Consider the following 16,158-nt stretch of genomic DNA (forward strand, 5'->3'; position numbering starts at 1 on the left):
GCAGAGCTGTCGAGTCTGAGCTCACTTCCTCTTCCTCCCAGCATTCTGTTCTGTTTACTCCACCCACCTATGTTTTAACCTATGAGAGCCAAGCAGTTTCTTTATTATAATTAACCAATGACCTTCCTCCATCAGTTTTACCTACTATTTTTGCTTTGGGCATTATTATTACTACTGCTGCTGTTGTTGCTGTTTAGACAGAGTGTCTCTGGTATGCAGCCCTGACTGTTCCAGAGTTCACTATATAGAGGATGCTGGCCTTGAGCTCCCAGAGATCCATCTGCCTCTGCTTGCTGAGATTAAAGGTGAGCACCATGATGCCCGACCTATTTAACGTGTGTGTGTGTGTGTGTGTGTGTGTGTGTGTGTGTGTGTGTATCCCCTCAAACATATAGTTGTCATAGGACAACTGTTGGGACCCAATTTTCCAAATGGAATCCAAGGTTCAAACTCAGGTGGTCAGGCTTTCTTTTATCTCCTGAGCCATCTTGTAGGTCTAAAACTCAGGAATTTCACAACAGGAAAATAACTTATTACAGTGCCATATGCTGAAGCTCACACTACTGCTCAAAAGAGGGCTTCCTCCCATAGGTAAGCCCACTGAAGTGCACTTCAGTGTATAGTATCATCCAGCCATTCTTCAAGGAAAATATGAAAAGCAAAATGAGACCAAATTTCATTTTGGCACTTTAAACCAAATGCACATATAGCTAGAACTGTGACTATACAAAAACAAGGTGTAAGGATGTATTTTATTAGTATAGTCTAGAAAACAATGATTTGTTTTCAAAAAGATTCTTCCCCTTACAAAATAAATCACTACCGAGTCCCTTTTTAAAATGTATCCTTTGGGGGAGGCGGGTACAGGTGCCAGGTGCAAACCAGAGGCCCCTCGGTGAGTGGGTTCTCTCCTTCCATCTTCACATGGGTTCCAGGGATGGGATTCAGGTCACCAGGCTTGCACAGCAAGCACCTTTACCCACTTTGCAGGGCCATCTTGTCAGCCGAGTCCTGGAATAAATGAGACTCCTCCCAAAGTAGCAAATATCACAAATCAGTTCATTTCCTTTACACACAAGAAACAAGAAAACAACTGTTTAAAGGAGATACACCAAGTACATATTAAAACCGATACTTGGGAGGAACGGCTCCGTTTCTGTATGTCTAGTTCTCCCCTATCTCACCAGCTGGCAGTGGAGGCTGGAGCTGGGAGGCAATGGAAACCTGGGGGGAAGTCCAGATTCAGCAGGAACATGGGTACTTAGGAGAGGTCTTGTAAGTGGGCAGCAGCCACAGGAATCAATCTGATCATCCCTTGTTGGGTATGTGTAAAGAACAGATTAACCCTGGGGGCGAGAGGGCAAATGTCTTTAATCCCAACACTCAGGAAACAGAGACAGGAGAATTTTTATGAGTTAGAAGCCAGGCTGATAAATAATTAAGTTATAGGCCAACTAGATTTGCACAGTAAGACACACTCTCTAAAAAAAATTTTTTTAAATCTTAAAGAATTTTTCAAAGTTCCGTGTCTTTAAAAGAACACAAAGAAAGGTGAATTTAAGATTATAATTAGACAAAGATTCTGGAGCCAGCTCGGCTGAAGGCAGGCGTAGCTCTACACCTCACTTCTGTCCCTCAGCAAGTTACTCAGGCCTCAGCTCTCAGCTGCAAGGATAAATGCGAGCACAGTGAAGTCCACTTTGCAGTGTGTAATTGTGCAGCCCATAAGTCCTGAAGCTGACCCAGGAGCCTAAAAGTCTTTCATTCGGGTAAGCAATAACTCTCCTGTGTTCTTCTGTTTCAAAGTACACAGTAATCCATTTCAATATGGCATGCCAAGAAGCCAGGATCTAAAGATCCCGAAGGACCAAAGTCCATGCATCATGGCCCAGATCCAGAAACACGCCTTTAGCAAAGAGCGGCCTGCATTCCCATGCAGCATCATGCAAGCCAGCACTGCATGCTCTCTATTTTTAACAGCTCATTAAAATTGCCAAATAAACAGCTTACTTCTAAATGCCTAATCTATGTGGTCTTCCTGGCTGAAAGAGAAGGAAAAAAGAAAAAAAAGGAAGGAATGTAGGGAGGGAGGAAAGAGAAGGAGGGAGGAAATTAGAATCTATTAGTAAATATCAAATTCTAATTGAAATGAACATACCATGAGTGAAGGTGCCAGCTACTGCGACTGACAACCTGAGTTTGATCCCTGGGCCCCACCCATAAATTGCCCTCTGATACAAACACACACATATATTTATATACACTCCTCCACACATAAACAAAATAAGTGTAATAACAAAAATGTTTTTTTTAAATAAAGGGGTTGTTACAAATACTTGACATTGCCTCTTTAAAATGGAAAAAAGAAAACCACACTCAGAGAAAACACCTGAATATTCCAGTAATGAGCTGATCCCAAACCTTTTTCTCCTTTTGATGACACAGACCATAGAAAAAGAATTTTAAAAAAGCTGAGAAAAGTATTTTTTAAAAACCTCAATGAAAGGTAGCCTTTATTTGTATGCAAAATTCTTGGAGTCAGATGTCTGACAAATTTTCTCAATACTAGGCAATCTGGCTATGATGGCTAATCTTCTTCTTCCTTTTTTTTTTTTTCGGGACAGGGTTTCTCTGTAGCTTTGGAGCCTGTCGTGGAACTAGCTCTTGTAGACCAGGCTGGCCTCGAACTCACAGAGATCTGCCTGCCTCTGCCTCCCAAGTGCTGGTATTAAAGGTGCGTGCCACCACCACCCAGCTAATGGCTAATCTTCACTGAACAATGACTGGATTGGGAGCTTGACAGACGGCTCAGTGGCTGCTCTTCCAAGAACCAGGGTTCGATTACCAGCACCCACATGGTGGCTTACAACCGTCTGTAAATTGAGTCCAAGGGGATATAATGCTCTCTTCTGGATCCAAGTGCACACCATGAATGTGGTGCACAAAAACACATGCAGACAAAACACCCATACACATAAAAGTGAAGCAAACATTTTTTTATTACTTCCTTTATAATCACCTCTCACAGACAGACACACTGCTGAGGTTTCTAAAATATTTCTAAAAGGTTTCATGGAGGAGGACGACTCATCACGAATAGGGCAGCGTGACTGCATGGACAAGGGTCTGGGACAGAATTTAAAGGGTAAACGGAGGAAGCCAGCTGAGCACCAACACTCATCCCCTCTACTCCTGACTGCAGAAGCAACGTGGCCAACTGCCTCACACTCCCAGCACCACAGCTTCCATACAGTGGAATGTCTCCCCTCAAACTGCGAGCCAAAATAAACCCTTCCCTTACGTTGCTTCTGTCTGGCATTCTGTCACAGCCTTATGAAAAGTATCTAATACAGTTTTGAGAAAGCTATTGGACAGAGCTTCTCTGTCAGTGGACCCCTTGAGAGAAGAAAGGAAATGTGAATTATCTGTTATTTTGGAGGAAAATATTGCTTGTATCCTAAGAGCCTTTGTACTATCTCTTTAAGTAGACAAACTTTCTTTAGTCCCTCTAGTCAATGTATCCAACATAACAGACTTTTCTAGGATTAAGACTGGCTAAGGGGGAACAGTTGCCCTTAGCAAGTGTCTGGGTTCAGTCTCCAGGACACACAAAGAATAGATCACTGGTGAAGCTGGAGTGAGCAGGAGGGATAACTTTTTGTTGCTTTACTTCTAGTAGCTGTTACTACATCAAGTATTTTGCTACCAGAAAAGTCCAGGTGAAGCCATCTCACAGCTGTGATCTCCACAGGCAGGGAGAAACTCCAGAAGTTCCAGGGCAGTCCCCGCGACACAGTGAAACCCTGACTCAAACTGCTGTCAGAGGTTTCTGTCCCGCCAGGTCCACAGCCGTTTAGTCTCAAAGAAACACACAGAGGTCTACATTAATTATAAACTGGTTGGCCTAGCAACTCAGGCTTCTTATTAACTCTTATACCTTAGATTAGCCCATAATTCTTGTCTGTTAGCCACGTGGCTTGGTACCTTTTTCCACAAGGCAGTCACATCTTGCTTGCTCTGTGTCCGGATGACAGCTGCAGACTGAATCTTTCCTCTTCCCAGAATTCTCATCTCCCCGCCTCTACTTCCTGCCTGGTTGCCCCGCCCATACTTCCTGCTTGGCTGGTGGCCAATCAGCATTTATTTAAAATACAAGTGACAGAGTACAGACCATTGTCCCACAGCATCAAACAAACAAACACTGGCCTAGTAAGTAAGAAATACAAGTCAGAGCAATGACTCTGCAAATAATTTGTTTAGTTATTTAATTTTTTTTTACAGAAACCCATCTATTTAACTAAACCAAGAATACCAAATGGTGAAAAATGGTATAGTAATGAAAAGTCTTTAACAGACATAGATTATATTTCTCACTGGGAAATATAATCTGTGCAGATAGCTAGGTAGAGAGAGAGAGATGATAGTTAGATGTTTAGTTAAATGAGAAACTGAAGACATCTTCATTATGTCATATACAAATAATCCCACGCATTTTAGAGATCTATCACAATGCTAACAAGTTATTTAAAGTTCACCAAGAGAATGCTTCCAATTCCCAAGGGTTCTAATTAATCTCCCAGCTCTTCCCCATCTGCCCTCCCACAGCTGTGCAGCTGCTCTGCCGCTGTGGGGAGGAGCAGCCTGCAGAGAGTCGCTTAGCTCCCCAGCTAGGTTCTGCCAATGGAAGTCTCAGGCCAAGGCCCGAGGCAGAAGTGAGGGGACCTCCCTTCCTCTAGCTCTGCCTCAAAGTCACAGCTCCCACTGGCCCTCCTCCACAGTGCCAGCTCTCAGCTCTGGTGATCTCCAGAGAACGGCCGCCTTCTCTGCTAGTCCCTCAATGCTTAGCTACCCTTGTTTGCTCCCTAACTGCTGCAAACACCGCTGTCTTTTGCATCATCAAGAAGAGTCCTCTTTCCTATTGCTATTTTGCCTGGTATGACTAACACTACCGACTCTGCTCTTTATCAGTTTATGCTAAAAAAAAATCTAACTAAACCTTTTTAAAACTTTTTCCTTATGACCTGTACAAGCAGATATTTATTCCTGCTATTTTTATGACAGTTTAAGAGTGACATATTAACTCGCTTCTAAACAAAAACAGTTAATGCTAAAAGTCATTTTAATTTAATTTAGCTATGAAAATTAACACTGTATTATTCTGGCTCAATATAAATGCCGGAAGCTTCAAGTAAGATTTTAAAAAAAAATCAGCGAAAGGATTCTGGTAGGGGAAATTTCACTTCCTTCTTCCTCACATCTCCGGCATAATCCAAACCACTTGCTTTCTTGTTGAAGCCCTTCCTAAGAAGAGGGAGAAGAAAAGCTGTAAGCCAGCCCTTCTCAAATGTTGCTATGCCTGTAAATGAAAGGCAAGCTTATTAAAAGCTGACACTGGGCCCTGCCCTCACCTTCTTTGTGTTTTTACCAACTCCCAGGGTAATTCTGTTGCACAGCTAAATTTCAAAATGAACAGTAGCCACATTCGGGATTCTACCCAAGTCTCTAGCACATTCCTTTCTTACTCTTTGGGTGAAAAGTCCCCCATTACACATGACCAAAGGAAGGTGAGATGATGATCAAGACGGGGACATTCTGAACCATTTCTGTATCTAGACTGATGGCTATTGAAGAATCAGAGGTAAAGTCAATTAAATCTTAAGAAGAAGAGAAGGAGGAGGAGCCTTGTCTCAATGCAACTTGATATACCTTGGCTGGCTGATATCCATTGTAGGTCTTCCTGATTCTGAGGAGAAACAGTGAAGGAGGGAGTGGATGGAAGTGGGGGATAAGAGGGAGGGTGGGAGGAGGAATTGGAAAGAGGGGAGGAATGGGAAATTTTGGTGGGATGTAAAAACAAAAAATTAAAAAGCAAAACAAAAATTAAATAAACAAACAGGCACTCCAGGTAAGCAGCATGGCCTCCACTTTACAATGAGAAAACTGAAACCCAAATAAATTAATTTGATGGAGTTAATGATTATAGGGGAAAAAAAAAACCTCTTGGGTGTGCCTAGGGCCTCTTACCAGTGAAGGAGACCCATAAACATTCATGTTTAAAGGCCCCAGAGCTTCCACAGGAAGGCATAAACCTACCTAAGGGGCAAGCAGTTATCAAGGAATGCCCACCTACCTTCCCCCACTCCCTCCTCTCTCCACTCTCATCTGCTTCTCCAAGGCTTTTCCTTTCCACCTTGCGCCGCACACAGAACAGAAGCCAGTGCTATGTATAAGCACTCTGTCCACGTAAGTACCTACTACACGCTAAGGGGATCTGGATGTCGGCTGTGAGCTTGAGCAAATTCCGTGTCTCTGTCTCAGTTTCCCAATATGTAAAACGAGTCACGGTGCCAAGCCCCAATGGTGACACTGTGACTAACCAACATGACTCAATTACTCTTGTGGCGTTGTACCTGGCACATAGTTAAAGCCCAGTAAGCCACAGCTACAATTTAAATTACACCAGCTCCTCTCCTACCAGCACAGGGGCCCTGTGTCCTGACACCATGATGAGCAATGAAACATCCTGGTATTTATGCGCAGAGAGATGAAACTGCCATAACCCGGCGCAGTGGGCGTCTCCGGGAGGAGAATATTTTAGGGCAAATAAGTCTTTCAGTAGCCCTCAAATTACACTGCCTTGACAACTGTCTATTTCCCAACTTTAGAGTCTGCCCTGTTGATTACATACTGGAATGAAAAGTCTATAATTAACTTAATTCAAAACAACAATGAAATGTCACACAGCACAAGGACTTGGCCTCAGTATAGTCATCACATCCCCAGGGCTGAGAGCACTTCCTGGTCGCTAGTAAACACACAAATGTTTAAGGTGTGTGTGTGAGAGAGAGAGAGAGAGACAGAGACAGAGAGAAAAAGAGGTGGGGGGGATCATTTGTGTGCAGATACCCTGAGGCCAAACACAGCACTGGATCTCCTGGAACTGGACTTGCAGGGACTTAAGGAGCTGCCCAGTGTGGGTGCTGGGAACTGAACTTCGGTCCTCTGAAAAAGCAGCCAGAGAGTGCTCTGAACTTGTGAATCAGTTCTCTAGCCCCGCAAACATTTGTTAAATGAATGAAGGCATATCGGAACCATCCCACACAGACACAGTCTCCAAAGATTCCTTACCAAAAGACTGATGACCGTTAGATCAATACCAATACAGTAAGTAATAAAAGGTATTATCAAAATTTCTGCGGAGCATTTTTCTCCTTTGTGTCTAACCAGTTATTTATTTTCCTGAAAAAGTCTCTAGCTAGAAAGTTCATTACCAACCTGTCTGTAGCTACAGCACAAGTATTAAAGCTTTGTGTTCATCTACTTGCCATGAAAAACACACAAAAGAGACAGGCGGTGATGGCGCTCGCCTTTAATCCCAGCACTTGGGAGGCAGAGGCAGGTGGATCTCTGAGTTCAAGGCCAGCCTGGTCTATAGAGCAATTTCCAGGACATCCAGGGTTACACAGAGAAACCCTTTCTCCCAAAAACAAAACAAAAAGACAAAACATACATGGGGGGGGGGGCGTAAAACACACACACAATAGAGCCTGCAACCACAAAGCCTAGTGGTGCCAAGGGAGACTGTGGTAGAGATTGGCAAATCAGAAAATTAGAGGCCAGCCTGTTTACATGGCAAGACTCTCAAAAAAAAAAAAAAATGGAGCAACAAAATTTAAGTGTCCTTGATTTTGATTTTTCAGAATTCGAAGTGTCTGGATTAAAATCACAACATGAAGTAAGTTACTTGCTAACAGATTAATCCTAACACTCGGGAGTAGAGAAACACTGCTGGGGAGCCTACCATCTTGGGAATAGAGAGATGGTCCGTCTTCAGAGATGCTTCTAAAGGACATTAAGTACTGGTTAAGGTTTTGAATCTTAATTTTCATACCTGCAAAACAAGAATAAATTTGCTATGCCTGTTTTATCAAGTTGTTTTAAGAGAAAAACACATTTGAAATTATTTCCATATGTGTGGGGGGAGGGAGAGAGCATATGATAGTCACACAAGGAAGGTATTCCTTTTGACATTAATACCTTCAGATTTTAACCGGGGTGGGGGTCAAGGCCGGCCTCAAACTCCCAAGGGTCCTCCTGCCTCTGCCTCCTGAGTGCTGGGGTTACAGAGAAGTACCACTGCATCCAGGGTCACACAGTGTAGAAATCCGGTCCAGGGTCCAGGACTCCATACATGCTAGGCTTTTTTTTTTTTTTTTTTTTGAGATGGGATCATGTCATAGTGCCTGGATTGGCTGTAAAAACATGAGTTCAATCTCCTGCCTCATCAGTCTCCCATATACCTGAACTACAGGCTCTGCCACTGGGTCTCTTTGTAGATTTTAAATGACTGATTTCAATGTATCTTCCTAGACATCTGCCAATCTTGATATTTCCCAGATCCAAAGATCCATCATCACCAAAACTCTGCCACACAGAGCTCACCTTGTAAAGGTTAATCAGCTGATTACTTTCTTTAGAATAAAAAAATAAATAAATAGTTTTATTTATTTGTATGTATCTGCGTAAGTATATGCTACATATGTGTGGGTGTCTGCAGAGGTTAGAAGAGGGCACACAAAATGCCCTGGAGTTGGATTTGTAGGTGGTTGTGAGCCATCCAGCAAGGATGTTGGGGACCGAATTCTGGTCCTCTGGAGGAACAACAAGTGCCCTTAACCGATGAACCATCTCTCCAACCCCTGGTTACTTTCAAATACAATAACAAGTGACGTAACAGACACACACAAAAGATGCCTGTGTCTCTGCTGGGAGCTTCCCTGGTGCATATTAGTCAGCATGAATATTAGTATTCGCCCTATGTGAATATATGCTGAAGGAATGTGCTTTGGTGTTTTGGTTTCACCTGACGCATGCTTTCTGCACAGCCAATTATCTCCTCTCTATTTAACACCAACAAGATTTCTAAAGATGCGAGAATTGTGAGCTGGGTTTATTTCCTAGGCTTCAGTACTCACAGAGAAAATTTTGGTGCATTTGTGGTGATTTCTCAAACCTTCATGTTATTGCTATACTAATATTTATGCTTTCACCTGCCCACTAATATCTATCAAATAAAAGCATACAAAAGTTATAAATATAAAAGTTCCTGGTACCTCCAAACATTATCTAATGTCTCAATAATATGCTATTTTACACTAAGTTATTTAAAAACTAAGTTATGTAACTCTGGTTAGTTCTTAATTATCTGTACTCTCACCTCCTCCTAAAAGAAAAACAAAGCCTTTTACCAATCAAACATTAATGATTCATATTTAAACCATTGGATGATTTTTCATTTACATTAGAATATTAGTATCCTTGGATGCAAATTTCTAAGAGTTCCAATAAGAAAACCCCCTATACATGTGGCCCCAGTTCAGCTGTCCCTGTTTCCCTATACATCTATCCAAAAGGATCTTGCCATTTCATCCCTTTAGGTGTATTACAGCTCAAGGGATACTCTTGAAGCTTGAGGGAAAGGAAAAGGAAAAGGGAAAGGGAAAGGGAAAGGGAAAGGAAAAGGAAAAGGAAAAGGAAAAGGAAAGGAAAGGAAAGGAAAGGAAAGGAAAGGAAAGGAAAGGAAAGGAAAGGAAAGGAAAGGAAAGGAAAGGAAAGGAAAGGAGGGAGAGAGGAAGGAAGGAAGGAAGGAAGGAAGGAAGGAAGGAAGGAAGGAAGGAAGGAAGGAAGGAAGGAAGAAAGGAAGGAAGGAAGAAAGGAAGGAAGGAAGAAGGTTTGAAGAGCTTGAGAGGTGGCTCAGAGGATAAAAGCCCTTGCTGTTCTTCCAGAGGACTCAAGTTTAGTTTCTAGAACCCAAGATGGACAGCTCACAATCACTTCTAGCTCCAGGCCCATGCGGTGTTATACCCTCTTCTGGTCTCTACATGCATCCAGATGTATGCTTACACACACACACACACACACACACACACACACACACACACACACAAATATCAAATTTTCTTTGAAAAGCCACAAATCATTTTGATCAAAAAACACTGAATAAGCTAGGTGTGATGGTATCTACCTTTAACTCCAGCACTCAGGAGGCAGAGATAAATGTGTCCCTGTGGATTAGAGGTCGATACAGTGAGTTCCAGACCAGTCAGGGCTACATAGTGAGACTAATACCTACTTAGTAGACTAGTACCTACTAGTAAGACCCTACCTCAAAAGGGAGGGAGGGACGTAGCAAGATGACTCAGCAGATAAAAACCACTTGGGATGCAAACATGATGATCTGAGTTTGACCGAAACTAACTCCACAAAACTGTCCCTGGCTTTCATAGGTATTCCACGTGTGTACACCCAAATTATATACACACAACAACAGATAGACAGACAGACAGACAGAGAAATAGATGATAGATAGATAGATAGATAGATAGATAGATAGATAGATAGATAGATAGATAAAATTTGTCCTCAACTAAAGATGTAGTTTCCCTGATGAACTGCCTGCCTAGCATGGAGGTAGGTTTGATACCAGCACCAAAAGCATAGGGTCTGAGCTGCAAGTATATATATATATATATATATATATATATATATATATATATATCCCAAAACTCAGGAGGTGGAGGTAGGAGAATGTCTTAATCTTTATTTTTTATTTCTTAAATTATAATTATTGGTTTATGGCTATGTGACATGGCGTATATATGGAAGTCAGAGGGCAATTCACAGAAGTTGTTTCTCATGAGCTCAAACTCGGCAGCAGGGATGCAGACAAGTGCTTTTACCTGCTAAGCCAACTCACAGGCCTGGATATCTTAATCCTGAAGCATTGTTTCCCCACCTAAGATTAGAGTTAACTGAATAATATTTAAGAGGCAGTTGCTGTATTTTGGAGCAACAATATCGTTCACATGAAGCAAAACCACTGAAGTTCTATCCTAAACAGAAACATCATATACTGCTCAGATATACTGAAATCAATCCAGGATTAGATTGCAGTGTTAATTCCTATAAGCCTATCAAGATGAAAAGCACATAATACTTATTACATGCTGGAACTACCCCAGAAATGATGCCATAGCACCAGCCCACTGCTCAAGGCCTTGAGAAAAAAAGACACAGAATTTTCAATTCGTTCCAGACTCCATGCACGGATCCTCACCATCTTCAAATCTCCAGACCAGCTCTACAAAGGTCTCTCACTGGTTCACCAAGTGAACAGAAATTCAAAGCAACTTCTGGCGAAACAGGGCAGGGGACTTCACTGTCAGAAGACTACCAAGTATATGCAGAGTCCGGACTTTGTCCCCTCCAAAGCCACATGCAAGCATTTCCTTCCCTGAGCCTCTGTTTTCTCCTCTATAAAAGAACAAGGCCATCAACCCGGAAAATGATTTTGTAAATCAAACCTTCTGCTGGTGTGTTACACCGATATTAAATTGCCAGTTCAGAAACTGATACAAAATATCTCTTTCTTGGAATCCCCATTATACTGTGTGAGACTTACTCAAATTGTAATGATTTTATCAATCCTTTATGTTTAAATAAGATGTTTTATTAAAACATTTTTACAGAAAAATAAAAAATTTAGTGCCCAGGGCCTCCCATACACTAGGCAAGGGTTCTACCCACTAAATTATACTCCCAAACCTGACTTTTTAAAACTGGCATTTTATGTACGCTAAGTGAAGCTTTAAGTACCAAGAGAAAGTTAAAAACTAGTGAATTTTTTAAATGTGGAGTGCTTATATATTTATCCAGCCCTTGCGTGGTGGAAATCTTTAAAACTGTTTAAAGGCAGCTGCTTTTCAGAATCCAGATACAGACCAGTTGTCTAAACAATAAATGATCCATCACAGACTCCAGGCAAAGCCACAACAGGATGAGAGAAGAGCCTTTGGCCTCTCTCAGATTTCCTGGCCACTGTTATTTTAAAACTTGATCGCATAAACAGGGGAAAATCCCTTTCAGATAAGCCCCTATGGACTATAATTTACCATCTTTGTTTTTAATATGTTGTTGTAGTTTCCATTAAATATCTTAGTTGTTCACTTTTTTTGCTCATGTGTCTAGGTGATAAAGAGCGTATGCATATTCTAGATTGCATAGCTTTTTAACTAAACATTTCATCACAACAGTCTTTGCTTAATGGTAGTATTAGGTCCCTGTCATTTACAAGTAACTTTACATAACTGGAAAAGAAGAAAAATAATCAGGTAACAGATCACATACACAAAATGAGCATCAGACTAAAATGACTTCTGTTTACCACTGTGCATGTTTACTCCTGCAGCGGAAAACACCAAAAATGAGCGGACATTTAAAAGTCAATGAGCTATTCTGAAGAGCCACATTGTTTCTGGCTCTTGCTCCGGTTCCCTTGTAACATTTGTGACTATTTCTAAAATTAATGCTAGAGGGCACTAAGGTGACTTTTTTCACTAAACATTTCCCAGTTAAGAGGCCACAAGCCAAAGACATCTTGAAGTTGAGTTAATTTGTACAGAAACGCTGCTGTTCAGAGGCCAACCTTTGTACCACGACCATTAAGACTCACATTTTACGGTGTGCAGATAGTTACAGCTGAGCCTCAAGGACTGCTGAAAGTCTTAAGGGGACAATATTCGAACATCCTACAACTGTACCAGAAGTGCAAACGAAGCTTTTTTTCAGCACATATGAACTCGGAACAGCGTTTGGGTAGCGCCCCAATAATATCTTCACATTAGGATTTAAATAGTCCTGCCCTACATACTTTTTTGCCAGATAAATGTAACTCTGTGTAAATATTCCTCACATAGATAATGAAAGAATGGCCTTATCAAATTATTTCCTATTTAAAAATACAATCCAGAGCTAGCGTGTTTAAATTAGTTTAAGGCGTTTTGGAATTAACTAACGAAGTTATTTTTTTTTCAGCAACCCATCCATAAAACTCACACTCAAGATACTAGACCGCTCAAGGACTAAAGTTTCAGCTCTGCAGAACGCAACCAAGGTCTTCGACACGGCTAAATTATTAATGGCATCATTTGATCTCTACTTCTGACAACAAACTAGTCTGTGTAGAATTTTCAGTGTGCTTCCAAAGGAGAAAATAAAACCACCTCGCAATGTCGGGTGGGACTCCCGGGACCGGGGACGCAGCAGCGTCAGATGACAGGCGCCCCGGCGTCCCGGGAATGGGAAGCCAGCGCTCCGGTCCGCGCTCAGCCGAGCAGAGGCCAAGGCGGCAGGGACAGGCGGACGAGCAAGCTCACACACTCACCCAGCGAGGCAGGTGCGAAGGGTCGCGGCTGCGGAGAGGATGCCGGGCTGCAGGCGCGAAGGGAGAGCGCGACGCCGCGGCCGAGAGCGAGCACCGGAGTCGTCGGCCGCCGGGATTCGCTTCCTGCTGGGACAGATCCCGGATCGGTCTCCGCCCGCTGGCCGGAGCCTTGCTGAGTGCCCAGCCCGCAGCCCACGTCACTTCTACGGAGCGCCCAAGGGGCGGGAGGCGGGGGCGGGGGCGTGACTTAGTGGTAGAGGGGCGGGGCGATTAGGGAAAGGGCGGGTCTTCATGGCCAAGAGGCGGGGCCGTTTAGGGGGCGGGGCCCTAAGGAGCGAAGTCTGAGAGGGGCGGAGCCCAAGGGAGGAGGGCGGGGCGGATTTGAAACGCGCGGGGTCTTAGGAATGAAGAAACGGAGGTGCGGGCCTCAAGACGTGTGGTGGGATGGGGTGCATGAATTGAGAAGAGCGGGATCCCTGCACGCCGGGTCGGGGGACCTGGGAAGGGGAGGCCTCGGAGAGCTTGTGGTGAAAGGGGCGGAGCTTCAGGACTCGAGAATGCGATACAGGGAAGGGGCGGGGCTTAATGGCGAGCGACCTGGAAAGGGGGGGCGCAGGGTCGGGAAGGAACTGAGAGGCTCTGGGTTCATCCCTGCTAGGAGCTTGCCGCAGGTGGTCACACGAAGTTCCCTTCGTCGCAGTAAAGGTTGTTCCCAGTCCCCCATCGCGGGTCCCGTGCATCTGCACCGCAGAGTCAGCTGGAGGAAAGTCGAGAGTGAGCGGGGACGCACTCATGTGCGGGGCTCTGGGTGGCACAGCCTGATAGCTACTAGGCCTGTGCCCCTCACGCAGCTCTCCACATGCCTGCGTCAACTTCCTGTTCGGCCCCCCGGAGGACTGGACCACAGAAGGAAGTTTGCCCTTCCCTGGCTGGCCTACCATGCCCATGTCACATTGACTTCTTTGGAGCCCCTGAGTTCCCACCCCGCCCCTTTGTTGTTGTTTATTTGGACTCTTGAGAGTCTCAGTGTGTAACCAGGCTGCCCTGGAACTTGCCATGCAACCTGAGTTAGCCTCGAAATAGTGATAATCCTTGTGGGCTGGTTTTATAAGACTTAGCCAACTACCCCACTTTATCTTTCTGATTCTTTAATTTTACTGTCTTTATAAGGTCATATGAGTCATCTTTTTAAAATAAATATTACATTCCTGTGCAAACTTGAAAACAAACATCGCCTTTATAAGGAAAAGAAGCTACTAAGAAAACAAAATAAGGGGCTGGCCAGATGTTTCAGCCAGTAAAGACACTTGCAGCCCAGCTTTCCATCCCCAGAGCCCACACGGTTGAAGGGGAGAACTAACACCTCAGACTGTCCTCTGACCACAGGGGGGCTGTCTGGAAGATTCTGAGAGAAGACAACCTTCAGACGTTCAAGCTGGGACTGGTGCCTCATGCTTGTGATTCCTGATATTCTGAAAGATGCAAGTTCAATCCACACTGCCACAGGAATGGCGGCAGAGGGTCAGACATGCAGAGAGGACTCAGTTGGCTTGATGAAAAAGCAGGGTGGTGTGGCACATGTCTTTAATCCCAGCACTTCCGAGATAGAGGCAGGCAATATCTGAGTTCTAGGCCAGCCTGGTCTACACAGCAAGTTCCAGGACTGTCAAATCTACACAGAGAGATCCTGTCTTGAAAAACAAAACAAATAAAAAGAAGAAAAGAAGGAAGGAAAGAAGGGAGGGAGGGAAAAAGCTACCTTCCAGTGGGAACATTTCAAATTCATAAAACAGTAAAAGTAGAGAAGTTAAAAAGAGGAAGAAAAACCACAAAAGGAAGTAATTTACAGCAATCACAAGAATTTAGCTCCAGATTGCCAAATATATATTATTTCAAATATATAAAAGATTGTAGAATGAACTAAAACCAGGGGCAGAGCTCATTTTCTATAAGCTGGGTGCTGGGATGAGACAGGAAGATGGAGGAAAGAGGAACCTTGGTTCACTGACCAGTCAGTCTAGCTACAATGGTGAATTCCAGATTCAATGAGACAGACACTGTTACAAAAACTAAAATGGTGAAAGGCTGAGGATGTCTGTGTTGGTTAGTGTTTTTGGTAATTTCATGCAAGCTAGAGTCATCTGAGAGGGAACTTCAGAAAATCGCCCATCAGACTGGCCTGTAGGCAAGCCTGTCGGCCATTTTCTTGAAGTGGAAGGACCTGGGCAGGTAGTTCCGGTTATATAAGAAAGCGTACTGAACAAGCCACAGTGAATAACCCAGTAAGTAGGCATTCTCTGTTACCTCTGCATCAGCCCTGCCTTCAGGTTCTTGCCTTGAGTTACTGCACTGTCCTCCCTTGATGATGGACTGTGAGCTGAAAGATCGAATAACAGCTTTCTTCCCTGGGCTGCTTTTGGTTGATGCTTTATCACAGTGATAGAGAACAGACTAAGACAGTGCCTCAACGTAGACCTCTGACTGCTGCCCAAACACATCGCAGGCATACCGGGTCCCTTATACTTATATATATACAGAAACAATCTGCTTTTTAAAATGAAGAGCATGGGACTGGAGATGGCTCCCCAGTCAGGAGACATGGTGGCTAATAATGGTCTGTAACTCCATTTCCAGGGGGAATCTGCTGCCCTCTTCTGGCCTTCACAGGCATTGCATATATGTGGTACACAAATACATGCAAGCCCAGCACCCAAACACATAAAATAAGAATAGTAAGTTTCTTTAAAGGAAAAAACGAAGACCACTGTGTATTTTATTCACTGCCTTTACCTAATTTTGAATTTAACATAAAAATCTTTTTGCAAGCCCGTAGATGGCATTTGTTTACAGTTCCTTGTGACTAATGGTGTCTGTGAGCCTTTTCTCCCTTTGTCCCCCCACCCACTTTAGCCTGTTAAGTCTTTTGCTTCTAGCTC

At 43.5% G+C, this 16,158-nt stretch overlaps 1 protein-coding gene across 7 annotated transcripts in view; it reads right to left on the reverse strand.

Moving 5' to 3' along the window:
• Myo6 (myosin VI) overlaps positions 1-13,438 on the reverse strand; it is a 133,629-nt gene extending 120,191 nt beyond the window's left edge. For all 7 annotated transcript variants that reach the window (XR_012909986.1, XM_075965125.1, XM_075965124.1 and 4 more), the window contains exon 1: positions 13,223-13,438. The gene's annotated coding sequence lies outside the window, so the exon portion shown is untranslated. The remainder of the gene's footprint in view (positions 1-13,222) is intronic.
• Between the last annotated feature and the right edge of the window lie 2,720 nt (positions 13,439-16,158).

The sequence above is a fragment of the Microtus pennsylvanicus genome, chromosome 3 (assembly GCF_037038515.1).
Source record: "Microtus pennsylvanicus isolate mMicPen1 chromosome 3, mMicPen1.hap1, whole genome shotgun sequence".
Lineage (NCBI taxonomy): Eukaryota > Metazoa > Chordata > Mammalia > Rodentia > Cricetidae > Microtus > Microtus pennsylvanicus.